This window comes from Acomys minous (assembly GCF_964271855.1).
Source record: "Acomys minous genome assembly, chromosome: 1".
In the NCBI taxonomy this organism is placed as follows: Eukaryota; Metazoa; Chordata; class Mammalia; order Rodentia; family Muridae; genus Acomys; species Acomys minous.
The window spans coordinates 168,816,930-168,839,253 of NC_140483.1; the positions used below are offsets into that span (position 1 = coordinate 168,816,930).

The window sequence follows — 22,324 nt, forward strand, 5'->3', positions numbered from 1 at the left end:
ACATTTTGTAATATAGCAAGCTTGTAATGTTTTATTAAAGCTTGTAAGATACCACAGTGTCAGTAATACCCTGGAAAAAGACAGTTTTCCAGAAACTATATATATATGGATAGATAGATAGATAGATAGATAGATAGATAGATAGATAGATAGATAGATGTGTGTATATATATACATATGTATACATATATATGTACATATCTTCTTGCAGACAAAGAAAATGAGAGAATGAAGTACCAAATCCAATCATTTGAAACACAATTCTACTGCTCCCCAGCCTGAACCCTGTTGTTTTCCACCACAAAAGTAGAAATGTCAAGGGTGAGCTCTGTCTTCTAGAGAAAAACATATGTTTCCTAGGAGAGAAAAAAAGAGAGAACACAAACCACACAGAATAGAGACATCCATCATGAAAGCATACTCACACACTGCATTGCAAAAAAGGATACCTTTCAATAAGTACCATCAGTAAATAGTAGTTGGCAACTAATTGGATACAGATATGCATGCAAAAGCAACTAGTGAAAAAGAGGCCATAATTTTGAGAAAGGAGAAGAGAGGAAATGTGAGAAAATGCAATTATATTATAATTTAAAAATAAAATATGAAAGAAAAGAAATACTAATTGAGTGTACTGTATATCACAATGTGATCCATTAAATGAAGAGAAATTTTCTTGGTTTTGTATTACATGTAATTAAGCTTCAAGACTTTTAACTATAATTTTTTAGGCTAACCCAACTTGCCATCAGGGCACTACTTTTCAAAAGTCGCTGGTAATAGCACTGAATAGTAGTACATTATTGTATTCTACATAAGAGCATCTAAGGAGAATACAAAGGGAAATATTTTGAAATTTGGTCAGGAATGTTCTCATGAGTTCTGCAAGAATTAATACTCTGGTGCCTCACCTTTGACCATGTCCCCTGGAGGGGGAGACCTGATGGCACTCAGAGGAAGGACAGCAGGTTACCAAGAAGAGACTTGATACCCTATGAATATTTTTTTTAATTGAGGATATGTACCAATTACAATTCATTTCAGAAATACAAATTTTACCTTATTCTTTCTTCCTTTGTGGTTTTTCACAAAGTGCATATTACAAAGCCTCCTTTTAAGCTATATCAAATACACTTCAATGTCAACAAGAGTTCTTCAGTGCCTCTGTTATGTGTTAATAAAAAAAAATCGAAAACATTTTGCCATGGTTATAACTGCAGCAAAAATAAGAATCCTGACTGTGGTTTGTATACTGTGATTTTAAAATGCAAGGGATTGATATGACTTTAAACTGCACCACTGGTCTGGAGATTTGTTAGTGTTTTCTATGCCATGTCAACATGAAGGTGGAGCACTAAGTGCTCACCATGCTTGCTATATGGCTTCTCTTGATCTTGGAGAGTGTGACACACATGAGGAATCAACAATGGAGAAATTTGGCTTAGAAGATAAAGAAGGCTGCCAACAAATTAGAGTGGAAGTCAAAAATGTTTTCCCTGCTAAATATGCAACACAGATTCCACCCTGCTTCTACAGGAGATGTCTGACTCAGGATGATAGAGCACAGTGGTCGGTAACAGAGAAGGGGTATACACTTTTACTAGAATAGATGGTACATTGGGGAGATTTATTTTTCACTATGGAGTTGAATTTTTAAATGATTCAGATGAATTTTCTAAAACCATAGATGAGTCATAACTTGACCAATCTTATATTGCTAGCATAATGGATGTTGGACTTATCAGTTTTTGACACATGAGAAAGCCATTGAATATCAGACTGTGGGCTCTGTTGCTAAATGAATTGTGTGTTTACGATGTGTCATTTTGAATGCTGATCTTGACGCAACAGTATTAGATAAATTAGAGATAGAACCGGGGGTAATGTATACCCCAATGCTTAATGTATCTATGGTGCCTGAATCATTGTCTTGTCTTGATAATTATTCTAAAAGAAAATTTAGATAACTATTCTAAAGAAAAAAATAAATATATCATGAAGTGATGAACTGCCTTTCTCTGTGTTCTGCATGGATACCTGAAGGCAAGGCCTGTAATTGAAAATGTGCCACAATGCAAGTAAGAGAAAGCCTTCCCCATTAATCTGTGGGCTGAGTTTTAAAGTGAAAAAATACCTGTGATTTTTAAGAAGTATTTCTAGGAAGAAGAAAGGAGGAGACACTGTCTTTAAAGTAAAAGTAAGACATCTCTCCTCTCTTGTTCTTTCCTTTACCAATTTTTACATTTAAGCAGTGTCTGATCTATTTCAAGAAGATGCCAGGTCACTGTATTCTGACAACATTAAAGGATGTTAGTATCTATATGTGCTTGAGTGTGGTAAGAGTGTGTTTGCATGTGTGTGTGTGCGTGCGCGCATTTCTCCTTCAAAAAAGTGGCATAGATGAGTAGCTAAGCCAATTACAGGTATGAAACAGAAAACACTATTGCTCTTGGCTTTGGTGGCATTTTGGTGATGTTTTCCTTTTCTGTTTGGTTTTGTACTGTGATTTAATATTTTCCAGCATTGGTTACAGAATATGAAATATATGGTATTTGTTTGTAGTTGAAGTAAGCCATGCTCAGGACTTTTATTCTAAACCACTCAAACCAGTTATTCAAACAAAAGGATATTACAAATCTTAGGGTATATGCAGGCATTTAGTAATCAAAGGGGACATATGCACAAAACACGTTCCTGGTTCTGTTCTCTGTTCACGCATCTATCAAACAAATCACCTTTTTAATACTAACTAGGTTGGTCAAATATAAGTTTGGATTGCTTTCTTAAAAGATGTTAATCACCATTTTTGATACAGTGTCTATTAGTACATGTAAAATTGCTATTTAAGTACTTGTAAGGTTAAGGAGTTCAAATGTTCTCAAATTCTGTACTTGATTAAAACACTTTATTGCTTCTTTCCACCTCTTCAAACAACTATGCAAGGCTTTCCAGACAAAATTATTTACACGTAAGCCATCTTAAACTCAAATGAAATGCATATTCAATTATAAATCTGTTCCATTACTTTCTTGGCATCTAGGATAAGTAAATGTATATTAGAGTACAGAGAATATGTCTTTTTTACTTCAATACACATTTGGCTTCAAGAACAATTGCTAGGGTGTTGAGAAAACATAAGAATCCATAAAATAAAGTTTTTGGATGTTATTGTGCTTTATCTGATTGTGAATTAATCAAATGTAAATCAAATGTTACCTGAGAGTTTGAATCACTTCTTCATCTTTGATTATTGTATATACACTAGTAATTTCTTTTTCTTTTTCTTTTTTTTATGTTCACAGCAGCTTTATTTGTTTTTTTCCAAGATATATATTATTTTATTAATTTGTTCTTGTTACATCTCAATGGTTATCCCATCTCTTGTCTCCTCCCATTCTTCCCTCCCTCCCATTTTCCCCTTATTCCCCTCCCCTATGACTGTGCCTGAGGGGGATTTCCTCCCCCTGTATATGCTCATAGGGTATCAAGTCTCTTCTTGGTAACCTGCTGTCCTTCCTCTGAGTGCCACCAGGTCTCCCCCTCCAGGGAAAATGGTCAAATATGAGGCACCAGAGTACGTGAGAAAGTCATATCCAACTCTCCACTCTACTGTGGAGAATGTTCTGACCATTGGCTAGATCTGGATAGGGGTTTAAAGTTTACAGCCTGTATTGTCCTTGGCTGGTGCCTTAGTTTGAGCGGGACTCCTGTGCCCAAATCTGCCTATCATAATGTTCTACTTGTAGGTTTCTAGGACCCTCTGGAACCTTCTACTTCTGAGCACACTGTTTTCACTAAGTTCAAAGGTTAGATACATAAGACATTTGTAGTGAACACGGTGCTCAATCTCATGACATAATGTCCTGTGAAAACTTCCTAGAAGATGCCTGGTGGCACTCAGAGGAAGGATAATAGGTCACCAAGGAGACACTTGATACCCTATGAACATATACATGGGGAGGAGGTCCCCCTCAGTCACAGACATAGGGGAGGGGAGTATGGAGGGAAGTGGGAGAAACGGAGGAATGGGATGGGCTAACAACTGAGATGTAATATGAATAAATTAATAAAAAAAGAAAACTTCCTAGAGGATGAACTGTATTTTTTTATATTAATGGATTGTTATCTGATAATTTCCTAGCAGTTGTGTAATGTGTTGGCCAGGTATGTATAGCACAACACTAAGTACAATTAGACTGGCACATAAAACCAGTTTGTAAAATGGGAAATTCATTCTATATTTACATCTTTTCATACTTGAAGTCCTCAATGACTTCTTCATGTAAAGACTGTAAGAAGGTTTCTTGCTCTTTGTAGTTTTCACACACCATAACATTCATTTAGGGAAAAAGGAATATAATAAAATGTATTATATAAATGTAATATTGTAAAATAACAAATATACAGATATAAAAAGAGGAAGTTGGAAGATCAAAGTCCCTAAAGGTTTTATTTTTTTCCTCTGTTTCCTGAAACTCCTTTTCTATTTGAATACAAACATGAAAGTTCAAAGATAGTAATTCATGGAATATATTCTCGGTGGTAACAGTGAAGTGTGTTTCAAGGAAACACAAGAAAGGTGTCCTCCCTTCTACAAGCCTCAATCTAGTTCCCTGGAGCTACTGCAAGAAGCATCCAATGCCTGTTCAACATGGCTTCAGGACAATTAGCATGGCCCTTTTGAAAACAAGATGATTGCCTCTGACTCCTGTGTGGATTATTATACTGTCACAGTATAGTCTGACAATTTGTCAAATGTTAAACTCAAGTACATCAGTAATGCTGGATTTTTAATAGTGCATTAGTATTAGAATAATGTAAAACTACTAGCACTCTCTTAACTAGACAGATAGTTCTTAGTTACAGGGGCCAGGCTAACTGTCTGAGGTAACGCAGGAATTCCCAGGACCCTTATTCCTACAATATGTCTTCCTCTTAAAGATACTATGCAGGTTTTTTTTGTAATTCAGTTATTTGTCTTCATTCATAGCCTTTAGTAACTTTGAGAAACTTGCTATGATTACAATTAACTTTTATACTGCTGATTGTATGAGTGAAATTGTATTTGTTCTTATTCATGCTCAGTGTTTGGATCTAATGAAATACAAGCAAACTGAAATTAGTAGAAAATTTAAAAAACACACTTAAACATGTTAACAGATAAAGTGAAATGCCATTTAACTCAATAAAAAAATCTATTCGTTTAATTTTCACTTTAACTTTTTAAATAGCACAATCAAGTATACGTATTATATTATTGGTGTGGCTTAAGTTTACTAGGCTCCGTATAGGTGCATATCCAAAAAGATACTACCAAATTAAGGTATTTGCCTCACACAGCAGAAGAGTCTTAATGTTATTTGTTGTAGTTACAGAGATAGATAAGTAGATATAGATTTGATGGATCTGTGGATACATACATAGATAAGCAATGATTTTAATTATGTTACTTCACAAATAATAGTTTCCAAATTTTTCTTTAAAAAGAAGACATATGTAGGTTATTTTAAATGTGTAATGTGTACTGCAGGCCACCTGTTTTATGCATGTACAGTCTTTCCAATGACCATACTTTGGAATAATAAAGTGTTAGAAAAGTGGAGTTGTTAAAAGTTACATTAAAGATATATCCGTAGCCAGAAAACAATTTGCATCAGTTGCAACCACAATTGTGGGGCTTACTATATTACTCATCCCTAAAATGTTAAACATGTGTCCAGTTCATCTGTGAGGACAATATTTTAGCTTCCCACTTCACTTTAACATCCCAAAGGAAAGTGTCATTGGTGCTGGCATACTCTGCATACCCATATGCTTGGGTTCATGCACCCTACAAGCAATACACAAAAGAAATACCATCACTGCACAGATGAAAAGCAAAATTATTTTATCAGTAGTTTAACATATCCATGCTAGACCTAATTAACACTGCTTTGCTTTCTAAATTAAGTATTTTAAGAAAACGATCCTCCTATCCAGAGCTTCATAAAAAATATGACCATGTGGGCTACAAAATCATCTTTATGTTGCTATAGTTACAGGAATTGACTTATAAATTCTATGTTGATATTAAGGGAAAGGAAGGTATATTTGCTTTCACCAACTGCAACTGTAAGCAAATGCAGGTACACAGCACTTTATTAGTAAAAATTCCTTTGGTAAGCACACGTCAGACAAATTAATCATTCATTCCCTGCAGACTGCTTATGTATTTCATCAGGCCATTATCTGATCTGAATAACAAGAACAATTGCATAATAAAACACATTACTGCTGACACTAGCAACTTTATTCTTTCAACTTTAAAGTTGCAACTCTCCTGTATGACACACAAAGCTGGTGGCAAAAAGGTAACAATTTCATCACCCTGGCTAAATTTCACTTCTCTAGGGCTATAGAAACAGTTACCAAGTATCTCTGTAGGCTTGACTAGAAACAGCTGTAATCCAGGTATCTTTACTATATTATGGCTTAATTATAACAGAGACATAATGTGTGTCAGTTTATTATTAAAGTTATTGATAAATCTCTGCTTTCAGAAATGAGACAGGTTGAACAATTCTCTTATGTGTTCTGCAGAAATACATATGCACTAAAATATATGTAATTGCATGTTTAGTTCTCTCTTAAGTGTGGCTGCTTACAGGCAATTATCTTTTTTCTTTTTTGAACGTTTTTTTCAAATGTCACATATCATCTTAGAGATGTGAAGTCACAAATTATAAAAGTCATGTAATATAACCCAAATTTGATCAACCAATGATCTCTGTTTAAATTATTTAAATTCATTTAAATCCAATAACAGAAATGGCAACAGAGAGCAATAAAAGAAGATCTTTAAAAATTAAGTGAGAAATAAAGTGACATTCAAGAGAGAATGACACATTGTTCTGAAGTGATTCTCATCCATTATAACTTTGTGTCAACATAATAATCTTGTCCATTGTCCTGTGGCATGACTCTAAAACTTATGTCCCAAGACAATCAGAACCACCCACAAGAATATGGCATGGTTCTAAATGCTATTTCCATTTTTAACCATTTTGCCTTTTCATATTTTTAAAATCAATACCCAATGAAATTTTTACTTATCTATATGAGTATAGAAGTGACAATAGTTTAACTACAAGGGTGTCAACTAAATGGGAGAAATCCCATAAGCATTAATTGATCACAAGTGATTCTTTTTTAAAATGTTAATTAGTTGTTATTCTCGGTCTTATTTGATAATTTTGCAAGGTTTTTTGTTGGAAAAGCGTGTTTTATGTTAAGAGAAAAAAATTGAAAGTTAAAGACAAATTATGTCGACTTTCTTTCCTAACCAATATTTTACTCCAGTCTGTATTAGTGCCATTGTGTCAAAGAACTTTGTCTTTAAACCGGTCCGGTTGTTTCTAACCTGCAATTCGTACTGTACCTACTGTATATGTAACAGTGCAAGAAGAATTAGATTCAGAACCCATTTGGCAGTGATAAAGAGGGGAAAATGCTGAAACGTTATTGATTCTCTTCCCTTTTGTGCAAAACAAACTGACTCAACTATATTTTTCCTGACATAACACAAAGGTTTTATTTAGATATTACAACATATTGGCGAATGCTAGGCTACACATGTCTCTGATTCTTTTAAGGTACTGTTAACCCTTTCATGGAGAGAGGAAAGGTGCCCTACTTGTGTTCCCAGAAGAACTGCAGCCCTGACAGGGCATGATAGTCCAAGAGAAATGCTACCTGCAAAAGTTTCTGATGCAGCGATATTCAGCCTTATGAGACACCTTAAACCTGTCAGCAGCTGATGAGCCTGTCACAGTTCATAACCGGCTGTGTCAGAGTCACAACCTCAGCCCGCTCTCACACTGCATTTTTCACAGTTCCACTCCAAATTAACTTCACCGAATTCTCCACCTAGGCTTGTGCCAGGACTTCCTCCACACAAAAACTGTTCACAGACATGAAGTCATCCGAACAGGATTTTTTTTTGTAGTCTTGCAAACCATCTTTATTAACTTTCCCTTGACCCAATTAATGTTGCTAGTGCTCCTTAGAACTAAAAGATAAAGCAAGCAACCCACCAAAGTCAGCAAAGGGTGCAACTTAGGGGTGGACCAGGGTTGAAGGTGACAGGAGGGAGAGGCAATGGGCTAGGAATCCTCAAGCCTTTTCTAGGTAACAGACCTTCAATCTTAGAGCCAACCAACATGTTCACAAGCCAGGTCTTCCAGAAGCCCTCGAACAATAAACCTTTAACAATCAGACTTGTGGGAAGGCTGCACATGCAGACACTCCTAAGTGATCTTCCACAAAGAAACACACACACACACACACACACACACACACACACACACACACACACACACACACACACACAATGTTTAGCGAAGCACTTCTTAGGTAGGAATTACTCAAGTTATATAAGGCAAGTTCTTCCCTGATCATCCGAACCGGGAGGAAGCTTTCGGTAGACGCCTCACTTTAGAGAGAGCAAGAACAGAGAGCAGTTGTACTTACTAGGGCAGCCGCTCCACTCTCCTCGGGAACGGAGAGGAGTCTTCCTTCCCTTTCTGGCTGTCCAACCGAGAACTGTCTTTCTACTCCAGGGTCCAGGCTCAACTGCAGACAGAGAGAACGGCCGCAGCTGGCAGCGCTCGGCGGCGTCGGTGGGCTGCAGCGCTTTCGGCTTCTTTAAAAGTGGTATCTGCGTGTGCGAGGGCGGCGCGGGTCCCGCAGACGCCGGGGCGAGTGCCCGCAGGTGCGGTGGTGCGCACGGGCGGGGCGGGGCGGGCTGGGCGGCTGCGGCGGGAGCGCCGGGGAGGCTGTGGCTCGCGCTCCGCTTGCTCGCGCTCGCGCACAGGCGCTCGCACCCGGCCCGGCGCGCCGCCCGCGCTCACCTGCATTTCCTTAACGAGCCACTTGATGGCTGCGGCGGCGCGGCCGCGGCGGGCAGGACTGGCGGGGGGCGGCGAGCTGCTGAGACGACCGAGATCCAAACCCCGGTGGCCAGCCCTGCCACAACAGAGGGTTTGGAGAGGAGAGCACCTGCCGGGGTTATCCGATGTTGGGAAGCGTCGGGCCAGGTGCGCACTTCTGCAGGTGTCCCTGCTGCTCCGCTCCAGGTTTCCTTGGAGGGAGGCTGGCGGTAAGGGGTGAGGAGTGGAGGTCTGAAAGGTTGGGGACAGAGCTGTGCTTTGCAGTGTAGTCAGAGGATGGAGAGAGAAAGAGAGAGACTGGTAGTTGTCTCAGGGATGTGCTTCTGATATTGGATGTAGTTTGCAGTTGGGACGCTGGGCAGTTTAGCGGGGCTTAGGGAAAAGAATGTGCTTAGCGAAGGCGCCTGTTATCCGGAAGAAAACCTGTGGAAGAGTTGCTGGGGAGCAGCCTCCATACTCCAGAGATGACTCCCACAGGTATATGAAGAAGATGGTCCTTCACTGTCTCCTTGACACTCCAACATAGATCGTTTGTGCATCTCCCAGGATGCACTACAGAGTTGGGGCCGGGAGAGAGGAACTTCACCCTCATCCTGGAGAAAGGTAGAGGCAGGCGGGAACTGGATCCACAAGGACAGAGTGGGCAGGATAGAATGACCACTTCCTTAGCTTTACCGTCATGTCTGATCAGAACATAACTATAGGTGACAAATGTCCCGTGCTAGACAGAGAGCACATTAGTCTGTTGGCGATTGAAATAAACAGAAACCCAAATACCTATCACGTTGATAACAATACCAACCCAGACCATTGCAGGTGTTGTGAATATTGTGGAGGAAAACAAATAGCTGTGAGCCACTTCCTCCCAAAGAGGCATAAAGCTTCATCAACGTAAGTGACATGCGCCCAGGGCGTTCCTCTTTTTCCTTTCATGCCTGATTTAATTCTTGCTTAGTTTCTTTGTCTCTTCATTAGTGACCCATCCTCTTCCAGGCTCCCTACTCAGCCTCCCCAAAGCCGCTGTGCTCAATAACCCAAAAAAGTTTCACAGGTACCGTCATTGTGTATGAAAACCGCTTTTGGAAATGTCGGTATGTAAGTAAAACAAGTGACACACACTGTGTAAGAGCATGCATGTGACATATTTAGGCAATTATACAGAGCACTTGCTTTTCTCATGTGTTGTCCTTCCAAGATGGTGACTCATTTGCTCTCTGCCTCTCTCTCTCTCTCTCTCTCTCTCTCTCTCTCTCTCTCTCTCTCTCTCTCTCTCTCTCTCTCTCTCTCCCTCTCTGGATGGCTCTAGGTCTTCTTTTTCTGCTCCTCTCTCTCCCCCTTTCCTTCTTCTCCTTTCCCTTTTCTAGCCTCCCTTTTCCCTTCCCCCATCTTCTTTTCTCCTCCCAGCTTCTTCTCCACAGAAATACACCCCACTCAGTCCTGTCTCCGTTCCTTCCTGTTAGTGTTCAATAATGGTTTTACATAAACTTTCTTAGGCAGCCTCTGACTACCAACAGGGAGTTGGAGCTGATTGGTAAGAGGGATGCTGGGACTCAAGGATGCAGCTACGTTTCCTGTCATCACCAGCTCATTACATATGCTATTCTACTCCATGCCAAGTGGCAGGAAAAAAAAAAGATTTCCTCTCTGCTATCCATAATAATATCTTTATCTTTCCCTTGGAAACATAATTAATAATAAAAGAAATAATGCATCTTGAAACCGTGGGCAGAGCAGATGGTTGTGGCTGTGGTGTTAGTCACCTTCTCTGCCGGTGCTGCCGACAGCGTGGCCACTTTTCCGTTTGTACTGCTGCTTCTATTGGGTTAAGCAAAACATTTGGCCCTTTTACTGTGTATTCCTTCCATCTTTCCCCTGACAATAGTTTGTGTGTTTTAAATAAAGATTTCATTCTGCCAGCCCGCAGGAAGCTTTTAACAAGATGCAGCTGAGCGTGTCGATATCTTGCATCTTTCCACTGCTATAAAGGCTGTTCAGCTACTTGAAGCTCCTCACCACCTCAGACAAACACTGGCACCTTCCAGAGACAGTGTTCCCAGGGTTGATTTACACTCACTGTTAAGACTATCCTTTGGTGCCCTCTGGAAGAACACAGGACATTGCAAGTAAAGGGAGAGTGGGTGTTGAAGTGAAGCCCTTTCCTGCCATATCCCACTGAAAGCACCATATGTGTTCATTGTGATTAGCTTTGTGGAATGATTCTGTTAGTGGTTATTGTGTGGAAAATAAGATAAGAATCTGGACTGAGGCTCTTAAGGTAACTGTGTCAAGTCTTAGGAGTTAAGGAAATTCATCTACCTACCTACTTCTTCTCCTGGAATATTTACTAGGATTTATAACTCCAATGGAAAGGCAGGTTTATATGTCTTTATAAAGCTACTGCTGGATTTTTTTTATAAAATTACTGAAACTGGCTGTCAGTGAATCCTGTTTAAAATAACCATAATGTGACATTGAAATCAATAAAACAGAGAAGATGAGAAAAGGTGAAAGAACAGGGTCTGGGATATGAGTGTGCACAGGGATTACATTTATCTGACAGTCTTTCTTCATTTACTAACAATTTTTCTTTGTTGTATTTAAGCTTATAATTGATTTGAATAGGGTGCTTTAAGTGGAAGAAATAGTTGGATTTACATTTGGATTTTAGATTTTGGAGTAAATACCACTTTCCAGCTTCAGTTTTTAAATTAGGCTTAGCTGGGCTACAGTAGCAAATCTACAACAATGATTTCCTGTTTTAATATGTTCTTTAAATATTTTAATAGCATCACGAAGAAACTTCTTAATTATATAGCACTTTGTATTGTAGAATTTAGTAGAAGGGGAAAGAAAGCAAATAGCATGGTAGTTATAAAGCTAGGAAGAGCAGCAAGCCTGTGGAAAGGATGTGTGAGCTGTAAGAGGGCACTCCGCATCTCCAGTGCACCCACCCAGTCATTGATAGATTTCTTCTGTGGTTTATTTCCCTGCAGGTAGCCACATTGTAAAAATGGCTTTATTTATCTCAATCATTTCAAGAGAGAAATTGTATTTAAATAACTTTTCTAATAGTATATTTATAATTGCTTTATGATTAATTGTTGTTGCTAATCTCTTGCTGCTCCTAATTTCTAAACTATTAATTAAACTTATATGTAATGTATAGTTAAAAATGCAGTACGTATTGGGTTTGGTCGATGCTTTGGTTTTAGCATCTACAGGTCTATGGGGATTATTAGTATTCACTTACAGATTGCCCTCCTTGTTTTTGCTTCAACCTAAGAAATAATATACTAAATTCATGTTTGGTTAACTACAGTTTTCTCTTTAATGTTATGCTGATTGGAAGAGACTGAAAATACAAACAGTATTATGTTAATGATAGATCCGGAAATTGTGCACATAATGAGTCTTCTTACTTAGGGGACAAAGGAAATTCTCCACTCCTCCATATTCTGTTTTTTCACTGAGACCACAGTTCTGATTTGCCAAATACATTTAACTTGACATTTTAATATATGGTTTATCATCAAGAAAATTGTGAATAAATAAATTAGTTAATAAAAAAAGAAAGAAAATTACACAGGGATCCTTACCCTACAAGGAAAAATGACCCACCTATACAATCATCCAGGTGGAAAAATCTTAATAAACAGGATTGTATTTATTGTTGTTACAGTCTCAAGGTATGTGTGAAGTAATACTATTAACTCTAATAAATTCAGGGACATATATTTTGACATATGTTAATTTTCTCATTGCTGCTCTGAATATTCTTTATCCTTCCCATTTCATTTCCAGGTGCAGATCAACAAGGAACCCTTTCTGAGTCCTAAGAACGGGCAGCATTCTGGTTTCCCTTGTCCTCCTGGGTTCTCTGTGTCACTGGGAGAAAGGCCGGCCACTCTCTCATGTACTGTGTAGCTTGTTCCTGGGTTCTGGCTGTGTTTGCTTAGGAGTACAGTCTTTTCTTGCAACCACCATTCACGCACTTCCGTTATCAAGTGTTCCTTTTGTTGTTTCCTAAGGCTGTGGCTGGAATTACGGCCCTTGGAAGCCACCATCCATTCGCTTAATCCAGCAGGCTTTCTGGAAGAATATTCTTCATCTAAATTTAGTTTAGAATTACTTCGATCTGGAGCTTCTTTTTCCCTTATAATACATAAAGTATATTTTTATTTTTAAATGCAAAGGCAAACAAAATAAATGTTTCCTAATTATTCTAAAGTTTAAGAAATATATCATCCACTGTGTATACAAGTCTCAAAGAATTACTCCACCTGAAAGTAACTGTAACACAATATTAGAAGTTACTTGACAGTGAAGCTAAGCTAATTTAGTTGCCAACTGGATTGCACTCAGAGATGCCTACAGCTCCAGAAAAACATTATTTCAGGGTTTGTGTGTAAGGTATTTCCAAATGAGGAATGTTCATCTTCACAGTAGATCAAGTAAGGAACACACTTGCCACTGTGGGTGGACAATAACCTAGTCAAGGCCTAGTAGTAATAAAAGGCAAAGGTTTTGTGTGTCTCCTTGAACTAGAGAGTCATATTTTCCTGTCCTGGGACAAAAGATCTTCACTATTTGGGCTTCAGCCTGTAGGTGTCAAGCCTTTGGGCTCCGGTAGGTTCTCTGGCCTCTATATGACTGGGTTAGCTTAGCCTTCTCTCATGGTACACTTTAAAGTCTTTCTTGGGCCTTCCTGGCCCCATAATTGTAGAGTGGCCATGCATTCAGTTTTGATTCTCTGTAGAACCCTGAATAGTACACAAAAGGTCTTTTATCTAAAACGTAAGATTATGTTGATGTTTTCCACAGATATGCCATGTGTCTTTACTATAAATGAGCTAAATGCACAAAAATTTTTAAATGCACATATTGTCCTTAGCTGATGCCATAGTTTGAGCAGGACCCCTGGGCCCAGATCTGCCCATCATAGTGTTCTTCTTGTAAGATTCTAGGACCCTCTGGATCCTTCTACTTCCCCCATTCTCCCATGCTTCTCTCACCTAGAGTCCCAATAGGATGTCCTCCCCTCTGTCCCACTTTCCTGGTAAGTGAAGACTTTCATGGGACATGCCCCTTGGGCTAGTGTCCAGATATAAGTGAGTATATAGGGGAGGGGATTAAGGGGAAAATGGGAGGGAGGGAGGAATGGGGGGATACAAGGGATGGGATCACAATTGAGATGTAATATGAATAAATTAATAAAATATATGAAAATTTTTTAAATGTTCTATGTTTTATGAACATAGATCTTTGTTTTTATCTCATTGCAAAATAAGAATGACACATAATATGAAGCCTACTGTTTATTATTTGACCAAGCAAACCCTTCTTTGTTAAGGCACTATAATTTTCATCTGTTTTCAAACTACTTCAGGAAATCTGTATGAACACATTCCTTTAATTATCTTTTACCCTAATATTTTATTTTATTTTTATATATTTTTATTATAATTAGTTTACATTATTTCTTGATTGCAATCCAAAAAATATCATTTAAAGGTGAACCCAGATTACCAATACTAACCCTCAAATGACTATTCCACGTATATACAACGGAATAAGCTTAATGGCTCATAGACACTTAAGTGGCAGTCACAGAACCGGCAAGGGGCTGAACCAAGTCCTCTACATGTATGTCCTGGCTGTTAACTTGGTGTTTTCTAGGACTGCCTACAGAGGGAACAGGTGTGTCTCTGGATCTTTTGTCTGGGCTTGAGACTCTTTTCCTCCTATTGGGTTAACTTTTCCAGCCTCAATAGGAAATCTTCTACCTTGTTTTTACTGTATCTTGTTTGTTGCATTTGTCCCTTGGAGGCCTGCTCTACCCTTTTATGATGGGAAACGGGCTGGGGGAGGGGAAAGCTGGTTGGGGAGCAGAGAAGAGTAGAGGGATGGGAAATAGTGGTCAGGGTGTATTATATGGCAGAAGAATCTATTTTCAATCATTACAAAAGAAAAACAACTCTAAAGATATAAACACAGAACACATTAAATTCTTCCATAAAGAACAAAAATAATTTGATAAATAAAATATCTCCTGTAACTTAGCCCATTTCTACCCTAAAAGTTATAAAAATAACTCAAATGCAAAATTCTTTGTATTTAGTTGTACTTAGCTAAGGAATTACAAATTTTATTTCTGATCCTGACTAATTTTGAATTTTATTTGCCAAGTAAGTTGTAACAATGGGTAAGTGCCACACATGCATACTTCAGCCCTGTGAGCAGCGTGCTAAGGTTCAGATAGAAGAGGTTCAGTTTTGTGGCCTGTTGCTTCCCTATTGTGCCTGCAGCCTCACCTCAAGCACAAAATAAATGCATACATTGATGAAAAATAAGTTTATTTATTTCAGTTCTCAGAAACCTGAGGTTTTGTACCTGGGTTAGGGCTCATAGATCACTTACATATTAGAACTGAAATGTGCACTTCAGTAGCCTGTCTCCTGATGGTCTCTTCTCTGTTAAACTCTGCTTCTCAACTGTGTGTGCTCATTCTATCCTGGATTGGGGAACATTGGAAATGTTTGACATAAAACTAGAAACTGTGATAGGTTAATGGAAAATATAGGTACAAAATAGCAAACAAAAATATTATCCGTAAAAAGTAATTTTCTACTTTTAAAGTGAGTCACAATTTGCTATCCCACTTGAGTCATCTTGCATGTGAGAAATCATTTTAGGTTAGTCCCATATAGTTCATTTCGTTATCCAGTTTGCATTACAAGAAAGAAAATAACTAAGATTTTAGCTACATTATTTGTAAGCTTTTCCTACGACTGTAATATATTTCATATGCTAATTTCTCCTTATGGGCAATTGTCTCCCTATATCCATATGTCATTATTGCCCACCTTTTGTACAAATGAAAGGAAAAGAAATACTGTCATAGCTTCACTTGCCATTCACAAATGAAGAATCAACTTTTATGAAAATTTCATTAGATTGCACCTTGTTTCCGGGAAAAATAAAATATTGCACAAGTGTTTGTTTTGGAGTGCTTTTGTTCATACACAGTGTTATTGTAACAGGGAAAATTCATTAAAGTTAGCAAAGATTTTATAGACATTTGAAATATTTAAAATTGTAAATTTTTAATACAAACAAAGAGAGGAGTTGTGAAAAATATAACATTACGGACTCTTTTTTAGTTTTTGGTATTTTGTAGGTAATAAACCAATTGAAGCCTTGTATTTTATTTATGGAAATACATATTGTGATTTAAGAATTACAGGTCTGTGTATGTCTTTAAATAAGTTTTCCACATAACACAAGAGGTGGAATATCGCAGTGCCTTGTCCTTCACCTCTGTTTCACAGATGTGTAAAATTATCATTTCTATGTTAAGAGTCTTGCTTTCGTATACTTTTTATTTTTGTAATTGATATAACAATAATTTTAAAATGTTGTATTCTTAATATATGTCTATATGCATACATGCATATGTGTTTTATTAAGTTCAGGAAGCTTTATTCACATTACAATGCATTTTCCTAAACCTCTCTTCTTATATTTCCTTTGATATGTTCTTATAGCACATTTTTAAACAAATTTCAAGTGAGATATTGAAGAAGCTGCTGCCTTCAGAAGGGCAATAGGCAAGAAAGATGTCTCCAGAAAAAATCAAAAAGGTCTCCTAGAAAACCTGATAAAGTGATGTGCTTTTGGGGAAGGAGAGTCCTTTTGCACAGGTACTTTCTAGAATCCCTATACGAATCAGGAATGTGACTTCTTTGCTCATCGCTTATGTCTGCCCTGTCCTGCAGTCCATCCCTGGGCTGTTTCTCTGTCATTTATTGTGCAGTAAAAGGGACAGCAACAAATGCTGACAGAATGCTGAGAATCAGAAACAGAGAGAGAGCAGGGAATATGAAGGAAATCTAGAGATAAGATTTAGGACATTTATTAAGGGATGCTCTCCCAAGCGGCTACAAGATATGGAGAAGCCAGAAAGGAGAGAAAACACTGTTCTGTGGAGTGTCACTGAGGGAAATGACTCAGGGCCTCTTCACTATTCTTTTGAAAGATTCACTCCTAGGGCCTGAAGTGCAGTTCTTGTTATTTCTTTCTTTTTCAATCTTTTATTACTTTGGACATTCAAACGTTCACTAGGTGAAACTTAGTTCTGGGGAATGAGTGACACATGCATACATTCATGGGGGCGGGGCTCTCACCTATAGAGGAATCAAGCAGCCTAGTAGAAGTTGCATTGTTTATAAAATGATTTTAAATTCTTACCAATATATCAACATGATTTTTATCTAGATGTGATAAGTATGTTTCATGTATAATGTATACATTGCCCTTTATGATTTTCTGGATTATATTTCTAAATTATATCTTACCTATAATTTTAATATCAAATATATTAATTACATTAAAAATTTGTTTAAATAAATACATTTAAAATATTTTGTGATGAATATAGTACTGGTTATTCAAAAATATTGAGCAGAAATATTAAGAGATCAAAAAATTGTATGGGTTTTATTGCTTTGGCATAAATCTGTATAAACCAACTCGCTTCTGTTCCATGGCAGAAAAGTATTGATTCTGAACAATGGTCAAATTATGTTCTACTAAGCAATCTTGTAATATGGTTATTTTTATTTTGCAAAGTTTTACTCCTGTCTCACTTGTTGAGTACTGTGAACACCACTGATTCAGGAACAACTAGGAAAATATTTGCATATGGGACAATAGGTGGGCTGTCCTTTGTTGCCTTGCACTTCAGTCTGTCACATCAGAAACAATGCAGACACATCTATGACCTGTATGAATAAAACTTGTACATCTTTTCGTTATAGTAACAAGGAAATCACGTTTTATGGGTTTAGTCAAAACATGTGTTGTGGAAGTTTGTTTTATGCAGAATAGGTAATACTTATTGAAAAGATACCAGAAGTTAATTTGCCAGTGACTATAAACTATTCAGATGTCTGGGAACATGTAATTATATTGAAAGTGTAACATTTACTAAAATTCACCTCTAGCTTTCAACCAATGCCTGAATACAGACGGTTCAACAGCATCTAGGTGTTGGCAAGAGGAATAAATTGCTGGACTGTTGAAAACCATAACTCTCAAGGAAACATTAGGTTAAGAAAACCATTAAATAGATAAATGGATGAATGGCTAGGTAAATGTTTCAGTAGTTATGAGCACTGAGTACTGTTCCGGAGGAGCTGGCTTCATTTCCAAACATTCACATGATGGATCACAAACATCTGTAACTCTACTTCCAGTGGATCTAAACCTCCTTTTAGAACTCTCTGGGGACCATATGTGCAAATGCTGCATATACTCACAATGTGGAAATCATTTATGCACATAAAATAAAAATAAATAATTTTTAAAATCCTTAAAATATTTAAGAATTTTTAATATTATAACCAAATATAAGAAATTAAATAAGCTAATACCCTACAAATTGCCTTGTATCAGTCCTTGAAATTAAAGCTTGGTGCCAAAAAAAATAATAATAATGGAAAATAGTCTGGAAAAAACCCTAACATATATTGTGAAAAATTTTCAAAAGCCAGGATCAGCAATGAGTCTATCAAAGAAACCAGAAAAAAGTGAAGAGAGTCTCCATGCCTCTGTTTACTGTAGAGGGTAGGATTGTTGAGTGAGTTAGAAAAGAAAAAAAAATTGTGAGTACAGATAGCAGAGTGTACCTTTGAAACTTGTTAAAGTAAAACTTTAAAAAATATTAGGGTTAATGCAGGGTTATCTTAAGCTATCTACAAAAGTTAACAGAAAGCAAACACCTAAGACACTGTTTCTACTCCAATGTTAAGAGTGTTTTGGACAGTGCTATAATGGAAAGAGAAGGAAAACAGAAGAGGAATTTAAACTAGGAAGAAAGAATGTTGTGAGGAGGAATAACTAACACTAACCCACTAAGGATTTATAAAAATGTCACAGGGATACACATTTTATTTTATTTTTACTTAGAAAGATATATATGATAAAGTTATGCTACCTGAAATAATACACTCACCAACAGTCTAGATTTTCTGACAAAAATCCAAGTACTGATCATGAGAAACCTTTCTGAGAGTTCTTTGTCAAGGAAATTGAAGATACTCCGAAAATGATATAGCCTCTTGTCATTGTCCTTGATTGTCTCCCAGAACTGGAAGTTAAGACCTTACTGCTGAAGCTACCACACACAGTAGATACAGGGACAAGCTGATCTTCAAGCCTCATTCTTGAGATCTATCATAGTATCTGACAGCTCTATACAAACTGCCTTTGGAAAAAAGTAACACTCCTACCCAGCTATACAGTTTAAGAAGAACAAGATAGCCCCAAGGGTGTAATAGTGGCACTTATATACTGGGAGTAACCAATAGCTGTCTGATTGGACTTAATTCTCACTTAATTGGAGGAAAATCATACCCAAATCACTACACCTGTGGCTGATGAGGTGTAAATCCTAGAGGTGCCCTACTACTGCCAGTTTCTTAGCTGTATTCTGAATACTTATATGCGAAATTAGTGTGGCTTGCACCTTTGTCAATGAAGCCTCTTTTTACAAAACAGACCTTTTAAGAGAGGAACAACTGATTAAAACTCAGAGAACAAAAATGTAGGTTGGCCAACTCCGATTTTCATTTACAACAAAATCCTTGTACCTAAAGTTTAGAGAACAGGGCAAAAGGAGGTAGCAGCCAGAGTGCAAGGGAATCTGCTGTGAGATAATGTCACCTACGTATGATAGAGACTCTGAACCCATGAGATCTCAGATATAGTCACCTAGACACGACTTGTACAATGGTAGAACCAGCTGACATACATGCCAACATGGATGAAGACTTCCTGTTAGATGAAGAGCTACCTCGGCTAATGGTTGATGCGTCTTCTATAGGGAAGAATCCCCCAATAGGTTCTAAGAAGAGTTATCCATTTCTAAGCATTCAACAGTAAAGAGATAAACATAGGAACAACAGTAAAGGATGTCAGCAGGCAGGGTGTGTGTGTGTGTGTGTGTGTGTGTGTGTGTGTGTGTGTGTAGAGTAAAGAGGATATGAATTTGAGAGGATGAAGGCTGAAAGTCTAGAGAAGGAGGAGAGAGTGGTGTAAAAGACATGAATATAGCACTCATGGAATCTACAAACGTAAAGTAAAAGCATTTTAAAGACTACATAGTACTTCGTGGGGATAAACAGTACCATAGAAAAGTGATATCAAATAACAAACCATACTATGAAAATATATTATTCTCCTGAGCAGGAGGGTGCTATTCAAAATTAAACAGATGAAAATCAAATTTGGGTAAGTTGTGAAATGAGTAACACTTGATTTTCTAATTAGGAAATATCAGCTGAAAGCTGGAGCCCTAATGGAGAGAATTGCAACTGAACACCAAGTTGTGCTTAAGATGTATTTTCTCAAAAATGTGTTATGTTATTAAGTGTAGTAAACCAAACTCAGAAAGACAAATGCCATGTGTTTTCTCATAGATACAAGAATATATATTTTAGTATTGAAACCTGTGTTTCTATGTGGGAATGATCTAAAAGTATAGGTTATACAACTAGAAAAGGGAAGAAAGGGCAGAGTTTAAAGATCACAGTATAGGAACACAGGTGAAAGAGTGCATGTGACAGTAAAGCAGAATAAGAAATAGAGACAACCGTGGGTATGTGGGTGCAAACAAAATGGCAGAACCAGGGAAGAGGATCAAGAAAATCAGACTTTGTATGCAAATGACGTAATGAAACCTATTGCTTTGCCTTCTAATAAATTATAAAAGAAACAATATTTAAAGAAAAAATGTACCCTTGTAACCAGATATGTCAGTCTGCATACGTGTCACTTTAATGCAATCTATGCAGAACTGTGCAAAGAATATATAAGATTGGTTTCAGCTACCCGGAAACTGGCTTTGGAGACTTCTGACCCAAACTTTTTTATGTCAAGTATTTTCCAAGGCCCTTGTCTGTGGAGGAGCTTCACTCCCCACCTGAACTCTTGGTAGGGAGAGAGCAAGTTTAAATTGCTAAGGAAACCAGGAATAAAACATTCTATCATTGAAAACAGCTGGGAGGCAAACTATTTCTAACAGAGGATACCATTGATAGAAAACGTCTAGAATGGGAAAGAGAAGCTGGAAGTTCAACTGTGAGAAGCTTATCCACTGAGAAAAGGAATACTAAGTTAGGAACTCAGATGACTGCCTCAACTCTCCAGTTTGGTTTCGTCTGGATGTTTGCAAGTCCTCCCTTGGGTGTTGTTACATCTGCTGTAATTCCTTGTTTTACCTGGAAGCGTCACCCAAAGGGATACTCTGTCCAAGTTTGCAAACCCCAGCTGCCTGCATCACCACAGCTTCTTCAGATGATTTCTGTTGAATGTTTCAGGTGCCTGATTTGATAATATTTTTCTGACTGTTTCTTCCTATTTACTCTAGTTTGGTTTGCTATGTATGTAACAAGCTCACTTATTAAAACACAAAAAGCATGGCTCTCATACATCATTCTCTGGACTTTATATGGGGAAAAAGACTTATACAATGAAGTTAAATGAAAAATCTATCCCCCAGAGGGCTATATAATGCCTTAAGCATGTTTTATATTGCCTTAGTTCTAATTAAGTAAAAATTCGTAAATTAATATTTCATTGTGTTTGCAAAGTTTGATAAAACTAAATTTTGAGAAGACTTACATGTTTTCAAGTACCTGAAAATATTCTTACTACAATACAATTTGTAAAGATTCACTTGGACATTGTGTTTCACTTGCAAAAACTGTCCCTACTCTGTAAAGGGACAAAATGATCACAGAATAGCCTAGAAGAAAAAATAGTTCAAGAAAGGTCAAATATGTCATCTTTACATGTTTGCTACAAGCATATTAATTTTCTTAACTCCCTTCAATGATTCAAAATTTTCCTCTTGAAAATGGAAAACTCTTTTAAAAGCCAATGCTGTGACAAGAAAGGATTCCATCTATTTTTTTGTCTTTGTTTTCCTTCTGGAGATTTCTTCACTGGAAACAAGATCCCTTTTGAGGTAACAATTCTTCATGGTAGAGGAGTTCTGAGACAAGGAACTGAATTTTCCTTTTACAAGTAGTCAGTTTCCTAAGTGGTTTTAGTGGTTTGAACATTTTTTAAAGAGGAAAAAAAGAGAAACCACCAAACTGTATCACATAGACCACCAAGGAGCCATCAGACTCAAATGGCTTTCAGTCACCATTAACCTCAGGTCTCTAAACACAGAATATCACAGATTTTACTTCTTGGATTGTCTTTCTTTCTTTTTTTTTTTTTTCTTTTTTAAAATAAATTTTATTAATTTATTCATATTACATCTAAATTGTTATCCCATCCCTTGTATCCTCCCATTCCTCCCTCCCACCCATTTTCCCCTTACTCCCCTC

The 22,324-nt window shown here is 37.4% G+C and overlaps 1 protein-coding gene across 14 annotated transcripts in view; it reads right to left on the minus strand.

The window, feature by feature from the left end:
• The window catches only part of PTPRD (protein tyrosine phosphatase receptor type D), a 2,167,047-nt gene extending 2,158,391 nt beyond the window's left edge, over window positions 1-8,656 (minus strand). For 7 of the 14 annotated variants that reach the window (XM_084785038.1, XM_084785037.1, XM_084785036.1 and 4 more), the window contains exon 1: window positions 8,509-8,655. The gene's annotated coding sequence lies outside the window, so the exon portion shown is untranslated. Of the gene's footprint in view, window positions 1-8,508 lie in introns of all 14 variants that reach the window. The other 7 variants (XM_084785034.1, XM_084785022.1, XM_084785040.1 and 4 more) reach the window with 2 other exon arrangements.
• Window positions 8,657-22,324: the final 13,668 nt, after the last annotated feature.